Below are 23,434 nucleotides of genomic sequence, written 5' to 3'. Positions count from 1 at the left end.
AACACTCCCAGAGGTGGAGCTGCTTGTCAACATTCACTGGAGAATTGTACTAGATGGTTTCTAAAGCCATTACTACCTCTAAAATTGATTAGCAACTTGAATATATTCTACTGCTCCAAATAAGATTAGATTTTGCTACCCTTAATAATAAGTGCAGCAGCCCTATTAATAAACATTTTCACAAAATTCCACAGAGTTCTTTTCTTGTGGCTTATGATGACATTGTTGTTTATTGCTTTTCCAACACTCATGAAGACAGCAAAATTGAAGTCAAAGCGATATCATTAATTCTACATAAAAAATGGCCACCTATCACATGCATCCAACATTAAGGGTACAAATGACAAATGGATCTAGGGAAATTCTGAGCAAGGAGAGTTTACAAGACTGATTCATACCACTCAGAAGCTTTAATCCCTACTGAAGACTTTGAGTAAATCCATAAAGTTTATGACTACCAGCTTTCTTGGGATTTCATGGCATGGAATAAACATCCAAGTGCAGACTGGGAGTTAAAGTTCTTTAAAACCACCACATTGCATCTCTTCCCTCTTCCTGCACTGGCTGAATCTCTCTAGTTACTGGGTCTATAGTTTTGTGACTTCACATTGAGAAGGGAGGTCACCATTTACATTTTTCTAAAGTTTAACATCATTAACCTCAGGTGCCCCCAAAAAACATAGACTGATATCGTCACAGGGAAGAGAAATTTAATTACTCTTACCATTAGAGTATCTTATGCTCTCCCTTTTTCTTCCTTTGCTTTGTCTTCCTTAGTTTACTAGATAATTTTCATTTCTACTGAGTCCTCCAAAGGTCTTACAACTCAATTCTCCAAATTTGGGTTCTCTTTGTTTTATGCTTTTATTATAAAAATAATTCACTAATAAAAATTTATTTTTTACAATATCCTTTCTTGGAGTGTTAGTACAATAGTAAAAATTCAACCTTATGCCAAATCACTAAGCTATATAACCAAACACATATAAGCAGATACTAGGTTCCTAATCAACCTACCATGGGAACTTTCACAGTGCTTTCCTGGTTTTTTTTGACTCTTGTATGTTCTTCAATTAAAACATCCCCCATAATCATGTGATTAAAATGTTGCCTTTGAATGTTGTATAATGTCTTTAGTGTGCACATAAAATCCACTATAAGCTGATCCCTGTCACTTTCTTGGAACATCCCATAGTCGTTCCCTAGACAACCTTAAATTCTAGTAACTCTTCAAGGGGATTTTCATATTCCTTATTGCAATTTCCCTATCACTTAATTCATGACTTTTTCTAGTCTTTAGGTTTTTTTGTTTGTTTGTTTTTAAATTTTTTTTTCAACGTTTTTTATTTATTTTTGGGACAGAGACAGACAGAGCATGAACGGGGGAGGGGCAGAGAGAGAGGGAGACACAGAATCGGAAACAGGCTCCAGGCTCCGAGCATCAGCCCAGAGCCTGACGCGGGGCTCGAACTCACGGACCGCGAGATCGTGACCTGGCTGAGGTCGGACGCTTAACCAACTGCGCCACCCAGGCGCCCCTAGTCTTTAGGTTTTAATGTCATCTCTTTTATCATGAGCAATGGATGCCGGATGTATAAACACTATACACATGCAATTCAAAAAATGAATCCCCTGATTATATGAGAGAAATATGATGATTCTAAAATGAATCCTTGTTACAAACTGCAAAGAATAAATTCACCGAGTTGCTGGTAAAATACTTGTATTCTCTTGCTATATGGTTTTTGTCAAATCCTAAATTAAAAACATCCAGAGCTATATTAATCTTGAATCATGAACAGTGCTGTATTAATTAAGAGGCTGGAATGAACTACAGCAAAGCATCAAGCAGCAACTAAATATCTTCATAAGTAATGCTGGCCTCATTATAGCAGATAATGATTTTCTAGTACAGTGATTCCCAAACTTGAGTGGCATCACAATCACACAGAGGGTCTGTGAAAAGCAGATTCCTGGGTCCCAACCCTCAGGATTTCTAATGAAATAGGTCTTGTTCGGTACCAAGGATTTTCCATTTCTAACAACTACTGTATATAAATTTGACACTAAGGATTTCAATCTATATATTTATAATTATTATATTATGTAGTTTTATATATAACATATATATACATATATATACATACACACACACACACACACACACACACACATACATCTCTCAAACTACATTGTTAACAGATGAATGAAAATAACTTGCAAATGTAGGCTACTCAGAAAACTCAGTACACTAGCCCCCTTGATATTTCTCTTCATACGTTTCATGGAAAGGGAATAAATGATTTAAGCAACCTCTAAGAAACTAGTATGGTTTTTATTCATTAAAATTGGCACTATTAGCAGGAAAAAATGGTAATCAATGGGCTGTTCAGGTTGCAGAAATAATTAAGTGTCTTGTATTGTAAATAGTATAACCTTTAAAATGTTCTCAGGTCCAATAGCTATCATTTGCAATACAGGACATATTTAAAAAGTGTTTCATGCTATATTTCTTTCCAGAGCAAACATTTCTTTTTTTTAATCTTTCAAAAATAATTAACTACCAGGCATAATAAACCTAAGTATCAACATCATTAACCCATGGGATTTAAAAAGAAGGATAGAAATAAGTAAGTATAACTTTGGGCAAATTACTAATTTTTATAAATTTCTATCAAAATTCTTGACTTATGCTTAATGGAACAACAGAACTGAAACTCTTCCATTAAGGTACATATGTTGTTTTTATATCTTATATTCAAATGAAAATTTAGAAGATTGAAAGCAGTGTTTAAGTATACTCTTTAAAATAGTATAGGAACTGGATATTTCTTAGCAATAAAAATACTGATATTCAGTCTGCTGTATACTATTTACATATTTCAGCAAATTTAATATACAATAAGTTGAATGAACATAGAAAAATAACTTGAATGAACATAGAAATACATAATATTAGCAACGGAAAGTGGTTTCTATTTTCTTAAAGCACTGATAAAAATTCCATTAAAACAAATAGAAGGTAACATAATTATTATAAATTGAATGGTGCTAGAATAAATTCTATCTTTGCTGATTTCTAACACTTACCCATATTTTCCCTTCTACTTTGGTGCATTTTGTTTCAAGAAAAGGTTAGGAAAAAAAAAAAAAAACTGTAAAACTTTGCCATGTTTTTCTAATTTAATCAGACATCCTTCCTCGAAGGGTCAGCACAATAGGTGAGAGTGACATATTTAAAGTATGTAGTATCGTTCATTGTAGGCAACAAAAATTCAAATGACCCAGAATCACATATCACATGTGTCAAAAATTTGATTTTCCTGGATTGACTACTCAGCATATGAAGCAGAATTTAGACTGTGATTCATAAAGGCGGAATCCCAGGTGGTTATTGTTGACACCTAGTTGTCAAAATAGTCTTCCTGCATTTTAGATACCATTCACAAAGTGAAAGCTAGAAATCCAGTAGGTAAGACTTAGAATCCAGACTTCACACACGGCAATAATTCCACTACGGAAGGCAAATTACACTAAACTGGAAAATAGAAAAGCAATGCATTGTTCAGAGAGTATTTTTATAATTTCCACTCCTCTGTATGATTCATTCAATTCTAAACATGTCTATGTTTAGTTAAATGGAATTCATCTGCAGGATTCTGGATTTTTACCCTTAAACAACAATCAAGATAAATTTCAATATAGAGCTGTCTTTAGCTAGTTTTCTTTTCAGTTAACTTCCAACTCAAAAGCTGACAGTATTTTCTAAATATACTTAACTAAATAGACCTGCTAGTACAAAAACCAGCATAATATTGTATGCAATATAAACATATATATATATATATCTATATATATTTATAGTACATAAGGTGTGTTCATATAGTTATAATTTTACTTACATTTATGCCATTAAAAAGGAAGTGGAAGCATTAATAGATACCATTTAAAATAACCGATTGGAAATAACCTTTTTTTTTCAACAAATACATAATCAGTGTTAACTTAGTTATCCTTCCTTGTTTTGGAAAGCTTTCATTATTCATTTGTTCAGGCGATTTTAATTTATGGACAACTAACCCAGGAACTCAAAATGTGAAGAAAAGGGGAAATTTCATGATGGAAATCAGTTTCACAGAGTTTTCACCTTCCTGGCTGAAACAAGTATCAATGAAATATTTGCATTAATGTAGAATTTCAAGCTGTGGACAAACAACATAGAACAAACCAGATTAACTTAACAGTCTGATATGCTAGTCTGGGGGGTATCTGGCAGGTAGGGGGAGGGATGTCAGGAGAGTGACATGTAAAACAATCAGAAGTACTCCCTGAAGGAGAAATAATAAAATTTTGAGGAAATTCTAATCACTTAAAAATTGAAAATAATTGGACCCATTCACCCACATTTTGACTCTTTCAATTCAAAATATAGTGTCAAGATTGTATCCAAACTTTAGACTGCACAGCTTCAATGGTATAACAATCATGTAATGTCAAGGGCAATGTTTGGGGCTCTTAACTGAATAGAAATGTCAGGAAATACTATCAATTTTCCTTCTCCCAAATCCAAATCCAAGATATCACATATAGTCTGAGATTTAAGATTAGAAGGTGAAATTATCAAACTTACTTAGGAATAAGAAGTGATACTTGTATAGTTCTTTCACATGCATTATCATATATATTTTTTCATAGGTGGATACACAGAAATACCTTATTTGCTCAAATATCATTTACTCCAAAGTGCTGTGACATAGAAATTATTGTTTTTCCTTTTTTAAGAGTGAGGACAAATGTTAATGGAGGTTAATTGTCCTACATTAGATCACACAGCAATAAATGGCAAGGCCAGATTTCAAATACAAGTGTCTGATTCTAAACAATGTGCTCATTCTATTTGACCACTCTGCATATTTTCTTTGACATCATACTAAAACACTAAAAAAAAGATAACTTGGGGAAGTCCAAATAATAAGATATAATTAACAAAATAACATAATTATAATTATGCATTGCCTAGTCTTCATTTAGAAATTAAGATATTTAAGCTTTTATTTATTTACGAGAGAGAGAGAGAGAGAGCAGGCATGCAAGCAGGGGAGAGGGACAAAGCGGGGGAGAGAAAGAATCTCAAGCAGGCTCCACACTCAGCACAGAGCCCAATGTGGAGCTCAATCCTAGGACCCTGGGATCATGACCTGAGCCAAAATCAAGAGTTAGATTCTCATGCAACTGAGCCACCAGTTGCCCCTAGATATTAAGATATTTGATCGGGAAATTAAACATTGTATTCTATCAGAATGTCTTTACTTTGAAAGTATGAGAAGTACTAACAAAAGTGACTTAAACAAGGAAAATTCTTTTACACAAATCAGGGTTGTGTCAGGGCTCCTGGCCAATTTCTCTAGTGTTCACTGGGTTCCACTTTTCTGGTCATAAGGAAAGCACAACTGCTCTACACAGGGACACTGGGCCTTCACAGGGCAAGCCCAGGGGCACAAAGTACTTAGCCTCTCCTCATTTCTTTTTATCAGGAGGATAACTTCCCCAGAAGTCAGTAGAATTCTGATCCAGCCTCATTGGCTTTACTTACTCTTGCCTAAACCAATCACTGACAAAATTACTGTAATTATCATGATTAGCTCTCAGATGTTCTCTCCACAAAGTGGCAGAGAGGCCACTTTCCAAGAACACATCAGAAGGTGAAAACCTAAACAATATGGGTGTTCCATTCTCAAGAAAAAGCCAGGAAACAGATGGCGGGTAGGCAACCAACAGGGTTTCTTTGCCAAAAGAGCATTTTGTTTTTGCTTTGTTGTTGTTGTTTAATTTAAGTCCATTACCATAGGTAAGGCACCAATAAATGTCTAAGGAAATCTTTAAGGAAAAAAAAATTTAAAGAAGTTGAGAAAAGGGGGAAGGTAGAAAATAAAAATTCACATTTGCTAATTTTGAGACTTCTTTCTATCATCGACAAATATACATGGATCACTCATTTCAGACTCTGCTTTTTCTACACTTCCCCTTATTTGAGTCTGTAATTAAGTGAATTGAGGCTCTAAATTCCTTTGTACTACTTAGTAAGCACATCAATACCATCATAATTGTAACTGAAAATTATACAGCTTTAACTCCCTCTGATCCCTCTTCTATAATGATATATATACTAAGTAAAGCTTATATGATAGATTGGCATTATCAATCAATCAAACAATTTAAATAACGGTCATATTTAAGCAAAATACTTTTTCAAAGTTGTAATCCAAAAATATACATGGGTTTTACATGTGTTGATTGTCCTCTAATCAAAGAATATTTTTTTTAAGTTTGTTTATTTTTGAGAGACAGACAGAGAGAGAGAGAGAGAGCAATCAGGGGAGGGGCAGAGAGAGAGGAAGAGAATCCCAAGCAGGCTCTAAACCCAGCACAGAGCCTGATGTGGAGATTGATCTCAGGAACCACAAGATCATGACCTGGGCTGATATAAGAGTCAAAGGCTTAATCAACTGAGCCACCCAGGCACCCCTATAAATCAAAGAATATTTAAACTACTGATTATTTAATAAAATTTCTGAATATAATTATACCCAAGATTCATATATTATAACTCACAGTTTATAAGGAAGAGAAGGTAATTGTTATATCTGCTTTACTAAGGTGAACAAACTTAGTGCCAAAAATAAAACTCTTATTAAAAAATAAATTTTGAGCAATGGGTGTTGTATGTAAGCAATGAATCATGGGAATCTACCCCCAAAACCAAGAGCACACTATACACACTGTATGTTAGCCAATTTGACAATAAATTATATTTTGAAAAATTAAAAAAAATATGTTAATAACACCCTGATAATTTCAGTTTACAAATTTTAAGTATTATTTTCAAGAATTTAATATAGAGAAAACCAAAGTCTCATTAAGTTTTCTCCCAGACACTCATTTAGAGAATTTTTTCTAGGCCTAATGGTATAGTACCATACTTTCTTACCTCTAAGATTTGAAGCACCATTTAAAAATAGATAGAAATACTCCTCCCAAGAAAATTATATAGGTTAATTGTAAGTTTTTATGCATGAATATATCTCTGGGGAAAAGGGAGAACAGAAATAGGAAAGAAGATACATCAATGAATGAGCCACCCTTGGGCCTTTCCCTCAAATATATTAATTTTATATAGCTCTGGTAACATAATCATTTTTTTAAATTTGTACTTCAAAAGATTTTGAATTTAGGTGAGAACAGGGCTGAGATTTAGAGAAGTTGCCAGCAGTGTCCTAGCATCTTTTTGGTGACCACAGCTCCTGATGGAGCACCATTATTCATCTCTTAAGAAAGGGTTTCTCAACAAGGGAACACCAGATCATTCTTTGCTGTGAGAGACCTCCCTGCTCATTTTAGTTTAGAAAGCACCCTTGACCTTCCACACTAGATGCCAGCAGTGTCCTGCCTTCCCAGTTGTGACAACAACATCTCCAGATATTTCCAAATATCTCCATGGGGCAAACTAAACACTGCCTCCTTTCCAACCCACCTCCCCCATCACACTGAAAACCATTGCCCTAAATCAAAAGAGTAGGATTTTCTCGGGTATTTCCAAAAACATGGATGGACCTTGAGAGCATTATGCTAAGTGAAATAAGCCAGACAGAGAAAGACAAATATTGCATGATATCACTATTTTGTGGAATTAAAAAAAATACACATAGAAACAGAAGAAAAGTGGGTGCCAGGGGCTGGAGGTAGGAGATATAGGGAGAAGCAGGTAAAAGAGCACAAACTTTCACTGTAAGATAGGTTCTGGGGATCTCATGTAAAACATGATGAAAATAGTTGAGAACACTTATTGAATAATTGAAATATACTAAGAGAGTAGAATTTAAGTGTTCTCTCTCTCTCTTACACACACACAAAGCAGGATTTTCAGTGATTCAACATGTTATGATGTTACAAATTTTTTTCTCTGAAGTTTACATTTATATTTTAGCTAACCTACAAACATATGTACTGCTTTTATTAGGGTTAAGCAATCAAAACAATAACAAGTTCAATTTTTTTCCAGTTATTACATGTCACTTTATATGGAAAATCTGGAGCAAAGATATCACAATACTTTTAACTATCTACTTTCCTTTAAAAACAAATACAGAATTAATATATTTTTGTCATATTGATAATGGCAATGATTAGGCAATAAAAATAATTAATTCAGTCTAAAAGCACAACCAATTGTAAAAGCAAGGATGTTAACTCCCAAAATTTAATTTACTATGCAGCACTTTTACTCAAGAAATTCATCAGTTTCCCAGAAAGAAATGAATATTAACCTAACATTTTCCAAATTAGTGCTACTTCTTTTCTTATGGACATTATGGTTAACATAATACAGGGATACAGTTTAAAGGAAAAACACACTACACAGCACCACGCCACATCTCTCCCTCTTTTTATTTTTTTTTGCTTTGGGGTCTTGGGGTATTATAAATACCATGACCTGTTGCAGAGATATTTTTTTTCCCTCCCTGCAAGTTTTAATGATAAATGTGGAAAGCTTGGCCAGCTGTTTTAGGCTAGTCAGTGCATCAGAAAAGGGGAAGGCAAGGCTTTAAGAAGATGCACCAGGAAAACAAAGAGGAGAAAGGCCCAGCTCCTGAGGATGCCTCTCTGAGGCAATTGTAAGCCAAAGGAGAAACTGATAAAACCAACCATAAATGTTTGTAGACAAAAATGAGGTAGGAAATTGGGCAAGAGGTGGGAAAGGCCAAAAGGTCTGTTATCCTAAGTAGTGATTTATTTTCTTTTTTCTTTTCTTTTCTTTTCTTTTCTTTTTTCTTTTTTCTTTTCTTTTCCTTTTTCTTTTTTTTCTTTTTTTTTAAGTTTATTTAACCTTAAAAAACCATGAGATCATGACCTGAGCCAAAATCAAGACTCAGTCGCTTAACCGGCTGAACCACCCAAGCGCCCCTCAAGTAGTACTTCTTAAATTCATTGTGCTCAACAACTACCTGGGGACCACATTAAGATGCAGACTCTGATTCAGAAAGTCTGGAGCAGGACCTGAGGGTCTGCATATCTAAGAATCTCTGGGGGATTGATATTGCTGGGTGGTGCATGTCCCACACCTTATGTAGTAGAGTTCTAGAACATTCCTCCCCACCCCCAACATATCTCTGGAAGTAGAAGTGCCAATTTTGTTTCATCGCAAAATCTGTAAGATTCACAAGGTAAAATGAATTCATTTATACAGTATTCTCCCTAAATTCTTAATATATAGAAATATGTTTTCTTTATACCTTCTTTAAAGGAAAACATGAGATTGTTGCTTTGAAATATGAGTTAATTTCTTATTGACTTTTTTAAAGCATATATAAGTAGCTATTAGTAAAATGTCACTGTGGTTTTTGCTTTTCATATATCCTTGGGTAGCATGTTTTTGGGGTAGATGCTCTGATGAAGTAATGAAAAAGTCAAATTTATAAAATCAGAATTAAAATTAGGCTTGATTTTAGGATGATTAATTTTAAATGAGTTTTCCGGCTCAATCCAGAATTTTGATTCACTCTTCAGAACTACCCAGGATGTTCTTTTATCCTAATCATTTGATTCCGTTTACACCTATGGGAAAACCAAATCCTGGCTTACTTCATACTCTCCCCTCCAAAGCAACTAACCAAGTCCTGATTATGTGATAGGTTTTGGCATTGTGTCAATGTCAAGGTGTACCAGGAAGAGAAGCAGATTCAAAGATGACAGATAGATGAAGTATCCCTGATGTAAAACATCCGCTGGTGAAGAAGAAGCTGGTAGTACCGTAAAAATCAGTATGTTTAGGCACAAAAATCTAAAGACTGAATACCGATACAAAGTGGAAGTAATTATAATCTCTTTGAAAAGAGGATGAGAGTAGGAGAAGAAATACACAAATTTGTTCCTCTCACAAGTATTTCAAAATAGCATTTTGCATTTTCCACAGTCTATACTTGGAAACAAGGTATATTTAGGTACTTATTACACAATTTTCTAAGAACAAGAATTTTCTAAATGTGTGTGATCTTTTTTTCTGAAAAACAAAAAGAAAGAAAAAAAAAGAAAAGAAAAGAAAAGAAAAGAAAAGAAAAGCAAAGCAGTATTCTCACACAAAGTCTTATCAGGAACATTTGGGTCACAAACATACCGTACACTTGAACGATCTTTGTCTCACTGGCAAAATACTAAAGGTATGTGAAGAGTTTAAAATTTAAAAGTAGCCAAATTTTTTTTCTAAATAAAATTCCCCAGTCTTAAGCTGATGCAAACATGATGCAGACATTTTAAGCAAAGACATTAAGGCAACGTGAAGAAATTAAGAAATAAGGACAAATAAACAGACAAATCAAAGGTTCATATAGTTGACAAACATATCCTCCTTGGAACAGTCACCAAGGTGGCTTTTAAGGCTACAACTCTGCAGTTCTCCAAATACATGCTTTATACATTACTTGAAATCTGAAATGTCTTCTCAATTCACCTATTCTGATCACATCACACAAAAAAATTTTAGATGATCACATTTAGATCATCTACATAATGCCAGTCATAATCAGAAGGCTTAATTAGCACCATCAAGCAATTGGTAAATTCAGAAGAAACAAATAAAACTTCAAAATTTTCAGTAGTTCCATTGTACACAAATATCAGGCTGTCTTAGTCCATGTATTGAATCTACTGATAAAATTAACTTGTCACCAGAAGTACAGGAGTTCCTTTCAGAGAACATACCAATAATTCCTTCTATTCTTTAAGAGACAACACACAGAATGATATTCCCTTTCAATAGTTTACCAAACTCACCCCATGTGATGGATAAGAGATCCAGCCCAGCTCCCCTTGAATTGTTTTTGAATCCAGTAGATTGACTAAAAAAACACAAAAAACACAAATATACAAATATAGTTAAGAGAAATAAGTTATTTCTATTTGTCTCTGTCAAGTTAAAGTTGTCTGTTGTTATTGATATAACAATATTAACATGTTCAAAACACATGACTCTTTCTTTCTGTTATAGGAATATGAGAGAAAAAGAAGAAAATGGCAAAATAAAAGCAATCATAGGGAAAGTCAAGGAATCAGATTTCTCTGGCTTTTTTAACTGTCTTGTTTATAAAGGTAGATCAATGTTCAAAATATTGATAATAATTTTTGACAAAATAATTACAGGTTTAAAGAAGAAATAGCAAAAATGCAAAGCAGGAACATTAATGCTAACATGGTATCAAAATAACTTCAAAGACCATTAATTTTGACAACTTTACATATGATTTCACTATGAACAAATTTCTTAAATATGCTCCCATGATGAATCAATATCAGTTTGTGTCTGATACGACATCTTTATATTGCCTCTGTACAATATGAAGCAGAGGATTCTATCATGTGTATTTTCTAATACCATACAAATTGTCTACCTCTGTGTAACAAACAAAATGCTTAACTAATAATTTCAGGAGAAGCCAAAACAATACTATGTTTTATAACACTGCCTGGAATAAGCTCTAGTTATTTAGACAAAACACTGTTACCCAAAGGCTTTAATGATTTTATTCAGAACTTTGCACCAGTTATTAAAAAGTCTGATGAATAATAAGATTAATAATAACATTAATGCGGTTGCATTTTGAATATATCATTAAAAGAAAGGCAAATCTTTTCTTTCTAACACAGAGGGCATTAATTTGTAATGGACTAGAAATTAAAATATAAAAAGATACTTCAAGTCTAATTAATAACGAAAGGCTCACTTTGTTGATCTATTAAACAATGGAAACTAATGCTTTCACCTCATCCTTCTTCTAAATCAGAAAGCAGTCCCACAAGTGACTAAGGGAAGATGTGGAGGAAATTTACACAAAATAGCCATGTATTATTAGAGCCATTGAATCACTAAATACAATCAGAAATCATTTTTAGTTTCCATATATACATGAATCAAAACATAACGGTAGTACATGGCACTGCACGACAGGTCCACGTGTTGTCAATAAAGTATTTCCTTATACACAAAAAATACTACCATTTAATCACCCCAGATAGGAAACATTTAATCTTATAAAATGTTAAAGAAATAATATATTTGACAGATATTATAATTCTGAATTTTCAAGCCCTGCTTTTTTAAAGGAGGATATTTGGTTATCTAGATGAGTATTAAAAAATCGTCCTGATTATTAAGTTAGAAGACATAAAATTCTCAAAGTTAGAATCTCTAAGTTTTGCACAAGTGCAAGAAAAACGCATAAACTTAATTACACTAGAAATCCTTAAAGATTTTTTTCTCTCAATAAATTAATCCCAATGAGAAGTAATTATATTTAGATAAGAGAAGACAGTTGCTGCATGGATTACATAGTGCAATTTCCATAATGGTATTATTTCCCAGGATATCAGTTTGGAAATGAACAGTATGCTTAATTATACTGAAATTATCTGTCAAAAATGATTTTTAAAAATGCTCTACTGATTAATCAGTGTTATATGCAATATTTCAGATTAATCAATGTTAGAAAATGTTTGAAAATATAAGAATACATTTTCACCTTCAGATTAAAGTATTTTACCAACGTTCATTCTGATAAAGATATGTTCTACTGACAAAGTCTAGTTGGACAGCTCTATCAGACATCAGTTCATTTCTCTGAGTTTTACATATGATTTGCATAGAGTTTACAATACCAGTATTCATAAATCATTAGATCATATTTGCAATGCCTTGAGGGGTTTAAATGGTTCAATGTATTTGTGTGTGTGTGTAATAATTGAATATGTACTAACTGATGAATATGTGTCACTCAATATGTTAAGATAAATGGCTGACTTAATTTCAATATTAGTAACCAGAGGGAAGAAGTGTTTGAGGCAAAGAAAATATGATTGTTGTCTCCATTTAGTAAAATACTCATTGGAATGTAGGCTGTTAACTAAAGAACTAAATACCTAAATACCCTTAAGTTTTCTCTGATGATAATGAGGGAAGAAGGGCTGGACCAGTCACATCAGCATTTGGTGTCTACTCAAAAGAGAATAGCAAAACCAAAGAGAATTGGATCACATTGCTGATTAAAATAAGTGTAATGGATTAATTAAATTTGTTGCATTTACCCAGAAATGGAATTTTTAGTGCACTCCATTTAGCATGAATGAGGAAAACACAATAGCATCATTACTCATGATTCTGATTCTGTTGTCTATCAAACATAATTACATCTGCCCTGGTTATCTCACAATGTTTCTGTGATGATCAAATAATATAAATGTATTTAAAATCACCATGAGATTGTAACGTGCTATACAGATTCAATGTTCATGTAAAATTAATACCTTAACTAACAACCATACCATTTTGGCTTCTGAATTGTATTTATAACCAATCATGGATATATAACCTAATAGAAAAGAATAGTGACCTCAAAACACTTTTTAAAAGCATTTATTTTTGAGTTTACATGGTGTCTTTTGTTTATAGCCAAATCAGAAAAGCAGAATCTAAGAATACAGTCACTCTAAAGTGAATAATTGCTAAACTGGGACTTCCCAGGATATAAGCTCAAGTCTCCTGTGATCTGTTGTGCAGCAATCTCAGTGCAGCATAATTGAAATAAGAAAAAGAGAAAGTTAATGGAATTTGAAAGTCAAAGTGTTGTGAGTGATTTCTCTGGATCCATTGACTAAATCCAACATTGCAATATAGCATATTGAACCTGACACTGAATCGGGCAAGAACTTCCATTACTAACGTTTTTCTCTCCTAAAATAAAAGTAGATTTGATCATAGCCTTTCAGGTGGTGCCACTATACAAATGTCAGAGCACATGGAAGAAGCAGAGAAAATTGTGATGTACGATTATATTCTAGTCTTTTGAGTTTTGATGATGATTTGCAACATGGAAGGTTTATTTCAACTGCTGAAAAAATCCTGAGTCCATAATTATGAATTTTAACAACAAAAAAAAAGTTACGAAGTTATTCTTAAACTCTGATGGGGAAGTGGCTTAATTCTTTAATAACTGCCTCGTGCCAGATTATTTTTCAAAGATATAAACTGTTCCTTACCAGTTTTTATATTCTAAATGGTACGATCACCAAATATTTTTGTTTTGTAACAGGAAACACATCATTTCATTAATTTCAGAATATTTTCTATGCAAAGGTCCATATGGTATATGGACATACTTCTTAAATTAAAGCGATTTGAACTGGACACATTTTTAAATGTTCTGACTCTGAGCTGAGATATAAATCGGTGCTTTTTGGAAAAACTGTATTTGGAAATAACTGACCAAAGTCTGGATGGATATGGTTCTGGGTTTCCTTCACATGCTTTACTCTATTCTTGCTCTTAATCAGACAATATTTTATTGTAAATCTTATTTTAAATGTGAACGGGTTTCCATTCATGAAAACCGTAAGGGAGTCCTTGCTCAAACTCTGAGTTGGCTTTTGGGTGGGCACTAATTTGAGATTTGCTGAACAAAAAAGGAAGCATGGTCTCTGATGGGAATTAGAAGGGGTGGAATGGAGTACAGGAATAAGAACAACGTAAGAATAGAGAAAGTTGGCTCAAATTGGTGTCACTACTTCTATCAAGGAGGAACCCTTGCTGTCATTCCTGCCACTGATCTTTACTGTCACTTTTCCCACTCAGCTGGACTGTAGATTTAAGATGCACAGGAGTCTTGTTCTCTCTCCCTTTCCTATCCTTCATCATAACAGAGAGACAACCAAATGTTCGCTCCTTTTTCATTCAAATTAACAACGTTATAAAGAATCTTCTGTACCAGGAACTTATTCCTCCTTCCCTTCTTAATAATGCGGTAAGATGATTTCAAGGACTCAATTATTGAAATAAGTATTTTCAGTAAATATTACTTGTTAGGACGGATTAATTTTTTTAGGTATAAATTTATGGAGTTTTCACTCTTAGAGAATCGTTAAAGAAGACTTTTTTCAAGGGCATTTCAAAGTTCTGATTCATGTGCCTATGTGTCCGCTTGGAAAGACTGAGACTTAAACATTCACATCTTGTAGATTGTTTAAGTGCTGCAAATATGTAGACAGTGCTAAAATAATATTTAAAATTAAATGACAATTTCTTACTGAAGTGGAAGACGTTTTCGATTATCTAATAACACATCACTATGCTTTGTAGTAATGCTATTTGCATTTTATGAAATGTTAGTTGCATTTTATGAAAATATTGAGCTATAAAAATTATCAAATAATTATTTGAGGGAGCAGAGGACTTTAATGGCTAAAGAATTTCAGACTCTGACAATAATAAACATGTTTTCTTCTAAAACCTTCAGCTAAAGTGCCTTTAAAGACATTTGCAAATAACTGTAAAACCACTACAACAGAAAACAAACCCATCTCTTGATTATTTCTTGCATTTACTGAAGAAAAATGGCATTTCCTTTTCTGTTCACACCATCACTTTCATCGTCCCCAGCCACATTTCTTGCGCACTACTTATCATTTTCATCACTTTCTGTTAGGATAGAAGGGGTAGCTTTGCTCTAGTTTACAGATAGCAGAGGGGTCCTTTAATCTGCTTACAGGTTGCACCTAAATGTTCACAAAGAGAAGAAGATGATAGAGAAAGTGATAAATTTTATTCTGGGTGTTGTAAATCTCGGCTGTAGGACTCTGGTCAACCATAACATGGAGTGAAGAAACCAAGATGTATGTTCTCACAGAAGCTCACCAAACCTCAGCTTTTCATTTTATTGGACATACCAGGATATGCCATTGAGAAGAAATTTAGAGAAGTCAAAGTTGGATTAATGTACTTATGTATTTCAACACTGACTTTATCTACTGTGATTATATACTCTTAATAGCTCCCACAGGCTTCCTGTTTATATTTATTTCTACCTAAATATAATGAAAACAGTTGCAATAGATCGAGTTACTACTGTATTTCATTGACTAAAAATTATAAGTTTTTTTAGATTACAAATGAAGTCACCTATAATTTATTATGTGCAGATAAATCTTCCTGTAAATTCTGTTAAGTTTAACAGGCATTTTGTGTCACAGAAATACTCATTTATGATAATTTCTCCATCAAGTTACCAGCTAAAATCATTATGTAAAAATTAAACAAAAAATTGTTGTGCGAGCAGTTCTGTGAAAAAAAATCTCTTTTGTCACATGGTATTTTAATGGCTTATTTATGTGATATAAGCAGATTTCTGGACAAGGTGGTGTACTATCAACTTACTCTTTCTTATTAGCTTTTCCTCCTGAGCAATAATCTTGGATTTACTTCTATACAGGTCCTAATTATAGAAGAAACTGTAATGAGCTGCCTCATCTCAATCTTTGCCAGGGACAGGGAGACCTCCTTGGATTCCAAACACACAGGCTTCCAGTAAGGTGTCTGTGTTTTAATGACTAGAGCTGTTCAAGGAACTAACAGAAACATACACCAAAATTTTGCTTGAAACCTGGACACTTCAGTAATTGGAAACGCTGTGCTTTTTCTAGTGTGTTAAAACTTTCCTTTTTTTTTCCTTCTTAATCTGAAAAGTATGAAGGCCACTCTAATGTCATACTATCATGAAGGAAACAGCTATCAAACTATCATGAAGGAATTTAATCTTTTTTTTTTTAAGTTTATTTATCTATTTTGAGAGAGACAGAGAGCATGCACCAGTGGGGAAGGGATAGAGAGAGAGGGAGGGAGAATCACAAGTAGGCTCCACACTGTTAGCATAGAGCCCCACACGGGATGCAAACCCACAAACCATGAAGCTGTGAGATCATGACCTGAGCTGAAGTTAGACACCCAACCCAACTGAGCCACCCAGGCACCGCACGAGGGAATGTATTCTTACAACAAAATAATCCTTTCATATAAATGAGTGGTGATGTTCTACTCAATGAAGTTTTAGCAAATTAACTACCTCAGATTTAATAACAGTGCCTCGAATAGCAGATCTCATTTGTTTCTGTGCATTGTCAATATTATGAATCACTTAGACAAGGAAAATGTGTTTCCCAAAATGTAGAAGTTACTGTAAGTAGAACATTAATGATTACATTAACACTGTATTTTTTTTTCAACATATTTTGCTTTTTTAAAATATTCTGGAAATAGTAGAACTTGTTGATTTCTAATTCAAAAGACTTTTTCTGACAGATTAAAAAGTGAAAAATGAAAATATAGTATGCAATTATAATATTATAAAAATAATCACTAAGGCAAATAGGTGCTCAAACTTTAGCACATACATTTTGCCTTCACACCATCAACTGAGGATGCCTTGGAATACATTTTTTATTTTGTCATAAAATCTTGATTATCAGCACCTTCAACTACTAAATGAAAGCTCTCCATTCAGTCAGCATTTGACTGATGGCAATGAAAATGAAAGAGAATAAGCACGCTTGCCTATATCACAATTTCACTACAGCATTTCTTTCATTTTAATTTTTTTAAATAATTTTTTTTGAGAGACAGAAAGACACAGAGAGATTGCAAGTGAGGGAGGAGCAGAGGGTGAGGGAAAGAGAGAATCCCAAGCACGTTCCACGCCCAGAACGGAGCCCGACAGGCGGCTTAATCTCATGACCATGAGATCATGACCTGAGCCAAAATCAAGAGTCGGATGCTTAACCTACTGAGCCACCCAGGCGCCCCACTACAGCATTTATTTTAGAAATAAAGTATTCCTAGAATCCTTAGACAGAAGGATTCAAAATTTTAGCATAGAGAACAAAAGGTGCAGTGATGAAATTTAATTTCAATTTAAAAACATTCTCTGGACATCTTTATGCCACGAAACATTTTCTTTTTTTCATTTCAAAAGAAATCCGTTGTGGAATAAATTGGTTTGAATTTCTGGAAAAGGAGAATCAGGATATAGCTTTGGCTTCATCGTATTCTAGAGGACAACCACATCTGGACTTCATGTAATACATCATGACTGATGTCTACAAAGAGACACGTGCACATATAAACAAACTCTTCACCATATAAATATGGGTCTTTATAAAGGCCCACAGAGGGTCCAATGAGGAGTCACATGCTTATCAGTTTAATTCAAAACTTTCTATATAAGAAGCATGGCATCAAAGGAAAAAATCAAAGTATTAGTGCTGGCGACAGAAAACTTTTAAAGTATCATTGCAAAAGAAGGAAGAATTCAGAAAATCCTCAATGTGACTTTTCTTGGTAGTGTAGTCAATATGAATAGTATAAAAAGCTTCTATTTTGGAATGGTTCTTTTTTGATATGCAATCATGTTTGTTTCCATATACTCACACACAGGAGTATGTATGTAGTCATACAGAATTTACACTGAGCTCAGATGCATGCTTACTAAGAACAGCTATTTCTGAATGTTCAGTACTTTCAAAAGTGGTTTTTACTTTTATATATACTTAGGCAAATTATTTTTAACGTATTCTAGATATAAGCAGTATAAAATTGGGATTATAATCGTGCTACCACATGACATGAGAAAAATCATTTATCCTCCTCCTCCTTGTTTTTAACTTACTATTAACTTTTATATTAAAAAAAAATCTTCTCTATATCCCAGGTGCTCTTTTCTTGGAAGCTAACTGCACCCTCCTCTGAAGATTCATATTGCATTTTTTTGGTTATTTTTATATCTATGTTAAAACACAAAATTTTAAATTTTTTTATGTTTATTTTTGACAGAGAGAAAGAGACAGAGCATGAGTGGGGGAGGGGGAGAGAGAGAGGGAGACGCAGAATCTGAAGCAGGCTCCAGGCTCTGTGCTGTCAGCCCAGAGCCTGACGTGAGGCTCAAACTCACAGACTGCGAGATCATGACCTGAGCCCAAGTCGGACGCTCAACCAACTGAGCCACCCAGGTGCCCCAAAACACACAATTTTTATAAGAGTATTTATTCTGTGGTCATCTGCCCCACCTTAGTTATCTTCAAGGGGAGAAAATATACCTTCCCTATGACCTTCTTTCCCAAAATCCAGTAAGAAACTAATACTCAGGAGTGAACTGTTTTGTAAATAAATAAATACAAACAACAAATTATAATATAGAACATGAGTTATTTTTTTTCTTATCATTTTTCTTGATTCATTTTAATGGTTTTTACATTTATGGCTTTAAAATTAGATTTGAGTTTGGGCGCATGGGTGGCTCAGTCGGTTGAGTGTCCCACTTCAGCTCAGGTCATGACCTCACGGTTCGTGGGTTCGAGCCCCACATCAGGCTCTGTGCTGACAGCTTGCTCAGAGCCTGGAGCCTGCTTCAGATTCTGTGTCTCCTCTTTCTGCCCCTCCCCCACTCATGCACTGTCTCACTCTGTCTCTCAAAAATAAATAAATGTAAAAAAAATTATAAAAAAAAAAATTCAGATCAGAAATGTCAAGAACACCATGATAAAATCAGAGTTTAGCTTTTTTGAGTTATCTAATGTACACAAGTCTTAACTTATGTATGGTAACCCAGATAGTAAAAGTAAACCAAGAGAAAAAATACTATTCCCTTCTATTCTGCTTCTGTAACAACAGTTTCAATATTTGGGAATAGCTCTATTTGATGGAGTTTATATAACTAATAAAAGAATAACAAGCCAATTTAATTTTATTTATAATTTCTGTGATTATGCCAGTTCTTGACATTCAGTTCAAATGAAAAACCAACCATAAACAGCTTTGGCATATGAAAGGGAAAAAAAATCACAATTAGGACATAGCTCTAGTTTTATGCCATCTTTGAATATTACAGGTAGATTAGGGGGTCCAGTTGGGGAAAATTTACACAGTTAGATAGTGATAAATAACTTAGACATGATTGTTTTTATTTTTCCTCATCACCAATTTGTAATTCAGAGAAACAGAATTTTATATCATCTTGAATCTAAAAGGCATATATTCATTCATAAAATTTTGCCCACAGTGTGGGGATAGTTCTGTTTTGCATAGGGATTATACTATTGGTGACACAGACAGGCACACACATAGTGTTGCAAAGTGGCTTCCCAGTCTAACTTCTCCTTACTGTGAAGATTACCATTACATGCAATAAATAAATGTCTTTCTAAAACCTATAGATTTGTATTAATTGCTAAATTAGATTTGAAAATCAGGAAATAAATATATGTTAAGTATTAACGAGCTGTTCTGTTGCCCTTCATCACCCTAAGGTAGAGAATGTCTAAATTTCATACTGATGGGAAACCAACCAACTTTATCACTGCAAAAAGCTAATTTTAAAGCTTTATATTTTTGTCAAAGGAGGGAGGGGGTGGGGATGAAGGGCAGGTATTACTTTTCCTGGACCTATAGAATTTATTCATTTATCTTTCTTTAACTATTATTTCAAAGAAGATAAATTAACCTCACCTTAATGAACATATAGAAAATTCAAGATGAGGGGTACTTGGGTGGCTCAGTCAGTTAAGCGTCTGACTTCAGCTCTGGTCATGACCTCCCAGTTCACGGGTTCCAGCCCTGCATCCCACTCTGCATTGCCTGTGCAGAGCCTGCTTGGGATTCTCTCTCTCTTTTTCTCTCTCTGCCCCTCCCCAACTTGTACGCGTGATCTCTCTCACTCTCTCAAAATAAATAAATAAACATTAAAAAAAAAAGAAATTCAAGGTGAAACCATTTTGATACTGATTAATCAGCAATGACATTAACTCAGGCTTAACCCTTTGCTCCTACACCTTTTGAGACCCTGTCCTGTAATTAAAATAAGAGGCAAATCAGTTTGAAGACTATAAAGTCAAGTTTACATTTTCTTGAATGAGAGTTCCAGAACTCAAATATAAATAAAATGATTTAAAAATAGGGCAAGTAGCTGTGGACTCTAATTCTCCAAAAGCAAGACAAAAAAAGTTTGTTGCTAAGCCCTCACTTTTGCTTATGGCAAAATGTGCCAATAGCTTGAATGGTTGAAACATTCACTGAAAACATAAAGGGTAACACATTAGAATTATGTATTTATTTATTTGGTACACTACGGTGAAGAAAGCAAGATACTAAAAGCAGCTTTCTGATTTGGAAGACTGATATCATCAATATGCTGTTTTTGCTCTTTGCCAGGTTACCAGAATTTATTGCAGCAATTAATGCAAAACATATGTGCCGAAGTACCCACGTGAAAAATATAATTGCCCTCAACTTAATTTGCTACCTTTCAAAACCCTGTTTTAGCTACCTTTTCTCAATATCTCCACTTAAATAGAGTACAAGTGTTTTTATGAAAGTGGAGATAAATCATTATAATTTATTTTCTCATCTTAAGTAATTTATAAATTATCTTTCAAATAGAGAAAAGTTTCCTCAGGGAATAAAGTCTACTTTTTAGACCACGTTCTATTTCCCCCATTACTGACGTCTATGACAATTTCAATACGGATTCACAGTTTTTACTATATAAAACTCTAAATAATAACATTCACAGTATAGCGACAATTGCCTTACAATCTGTGTATGGATTTCCTGACAAAATCCTTACAGCATGAGGAAAAAGGAGTGTTTGAGAGTCCGGAAGGAAAGACAGAGGTAAGAATGTGTTAAGAAAAGGCAACACAGACATTGGTTTTTTTTTTTTTCCTATTCCTCTACCACATCAAATTTTCTTTAAATTATTTTCCTAGTGTGTCCCCCACCCATGTAGAGAATCATAACTTCTGAGTGTAAAAACTATGCAGTTTCTAAGTACTCTCTGAAGTACTTTTTTGAAAGCACTTCTTAGCACAATTTTTCACTCTCTTACTCTGGGTATTTCTAAATTATTCTTGCAAAGTCACAGGACGAATTAGCTAGTAACTAGGATTACGGTTGAAGAGCTAGTGCTTTTCCTGAATGGAAGGATGCTTCCCTAATTCATAGGCATCTGTGTACATGAGGAAACATATGAGGTTAAAATCAAAAGACAAAGACAAAAGCGGGTCTGGCTCAGTTACTACGTTATTATGATTCAATTCCTCAATTTCCTCAATTGTAACAATGGAAGATGTCATAATACCTATTTTAGGGCTGTCTTAATGATTAAATGAGGTCCAGCAAACAGTGAATGATAATGTAGGGGAAAATTCTTTCTACTAGCACAACTCTGTACAATTATTATTACAATGTTGGGCATGGCACTGAGGCCACATTTAGTTTCGGAATCCCCTGGATTCAACAATTCTTTTATGAAAAATACTGAAGTTCCAACACAACCACAGAAACATCAGCATCATCCTACTACTAACCTACCTCGATAGCAGTGATCCCAGACACCCTCTCTGGCCCATTCCAGTTTTACTCTTAAAACCGGAAGAGGGAAAATCTCGTTTTAATAAAATGGTGCCAATCAAATATGAGGCGTGTAGGAGAAAACAGACAACTTTTAATCGTTCACCGGGAAGTTTATGGAACACGCCCACTTAACTGCTCTCACAAGGCGCCTAACAGGTGGCATAAGTAGCTTTAAAGAAAATGGGGTGGGGGGGGAGACTCCTCATTTTAGTTTTAGCAACTGAAGAATTGAAGGAAAGAAGGTTGTCTAAAGGACCAACAAATAGCCCAGAGGTCGGATCAAACAACAGCAAGCAGGACGACCGGACGTCTCAGGCGCTCCCGTGTGTCCCAACTGAGCAGCAGGTGGGTACCAGGAGCTTTCCAGCAGGGAGTTCGTTCTAGAAGCCTGCAGAACTGTATCCCCCTCCTCCACTTGCCACCTGGTGGGTCCCTGAACTCGTAAGGAAAGGAGACCGCGCCACTTCCGGACGCCAAGCTGAAAAGACTGGCTGGTAGCGATGGGCGGGGGACGAAGATCTCCGGTCAAAGTCTATGGTGCGGGTCTGGACGTACCTGGCGGGTCCCGGGCGCCCGCGCTCTCTGGGCGGGCCCGAGCCCCAGGGAGGAGAATCCGGGCGGTGAGGAGGTCGCCGCCTCTGCGAGCGCCAGCAGCTCCGCGGCAGCAGGCAGAGGGCGCACGTTTACCTCTCGCCCGCCGGGGTCTCCTGCCCGCGCTCATTGCGCGTAACTTGGCGCCCTGGCGCTGCTCCCGTTCACCCGCCGCCCGTCCGAGCGCGCGCGGCCCCGCCGCCGGGCGGAAGTCCGCAGCCGCAGGGGCCCCGCGTGCGCCCGCCGCCCGCCGCCGGCCGGGCCCGCGGGAGGTCCGCGCCGCCTCGCCGCGTTCGGGAAACGGGCTGCGGCCGCCGGGAGCCGAGAAGCTCGCGCACAAAGAACCACCGCTCCCCCTCCCCCAGAGGGCTGGGGCTGGGGGACGCAGACCCAGAGTTGAGTTTCTATGATTTGATCTTGAAATCCGTGCAGAGAGACAAAGTGATGAATTGTCGGGAGCCCTCGTTTTCCCTCCGCACCCCCGAGCCTGGTCCCGCGGGCGAAATAGTTTACGGTTTCGATGCCCTGGTGGTGGGTGTGGTGGCAGCGAGGAGCGCTTGCTCTTCT

The 23,434-nt window shown here is 35.4% G+C and overlaps 1 protein-coding gene across 1 annotated transcript in view; it reads right to left on the bottom strand.

The window, feature by feature from the left end:
* EPHA3 (EPH receptor A3) overlaps positions 1 to 22,903 on the bottom strand; it is a 344,884-nt gene extending 321,981 nt beyond the window's left edge. The window contains exons 1-2 of the mRNA XM_042956715.1: positions 22,832 to 22,903; positions 10,828 to 10,892 (exon numbers count right to left, since the gene is read on the bottom strand). The gene's annotated coding sequence lies outside the window, so the exon portion shown is untranslated. The remainder of the gene's footprint in view (positions 1 to 10,827; positions 10,893 to 22,831) is intronic.
* Between the last annotated feature and the right edge of the window lie 531 nt (positions 22,904 to 23,434).

The sequence above is a fragment of the Panthera tigris genome, chromosome C2 (genome assembly GCF_018350195.1).
Source record: "Panthera tigris isolate Pti1 chromosome C2, P.tigris_Pti1_mat1.1, whole genome shotgun sequence".
NCBI classification, from domain to species: domain Eukaryota; kingdom Metazoa; phylum Chordata; class Mammalia; order Carnivora; family Felidae; genus Panthera; species Panthera tigris.
The sequence above is the reverse complement of the archived record's forward strand: the minus strand, read 5'-3'. Positions and strand labels throughout refer to the sequence as shown.